The following is a 273-nucleotide window of genomic DNA, read 5'->3' as shown; positions in this document are numbered from 1 at the left end:
CTGCGTCAACACAAGCAGCCCTTTTTATTATTTCACAGATTGATACATTTATACTTGCGTAATCCAATAGCCATCGAGTAAAGCAATGAACACCCTAATTGATTGTGTGCAAGTGCAAGATTCAAAATGCTTACTGATTGCTTATGCGCAGGCGCAGGAAACAGGAAGCGTACTTATTGCTATATATGGTCACAAGCCTTATATGGTTACACAGGTGAAGTACAATGCTATTAGCTGAGTAAGTTGCAATACTATTGGCTGGTAAATTACAAT

The sequence above is a fragment of the Varanus komodoensis genome, unplaced genomic scaffold (assembly GCF_004798865.1).
Source record: "Varanus komodoensis strain SLA01 unplaced genomic scaffold, ASM479886v1 scaffold492, whole genome shotgun sequence".
In the NCBI taxonomy this organism is placed as follows: Eukaryota; Metazoa; Chordata; class Lepidosauria; order Squamata; family Varanidae; genus Varanus; species Varanus komodoensis.
Note: the sequence above shows the minus strand (reverse complement) of the source record.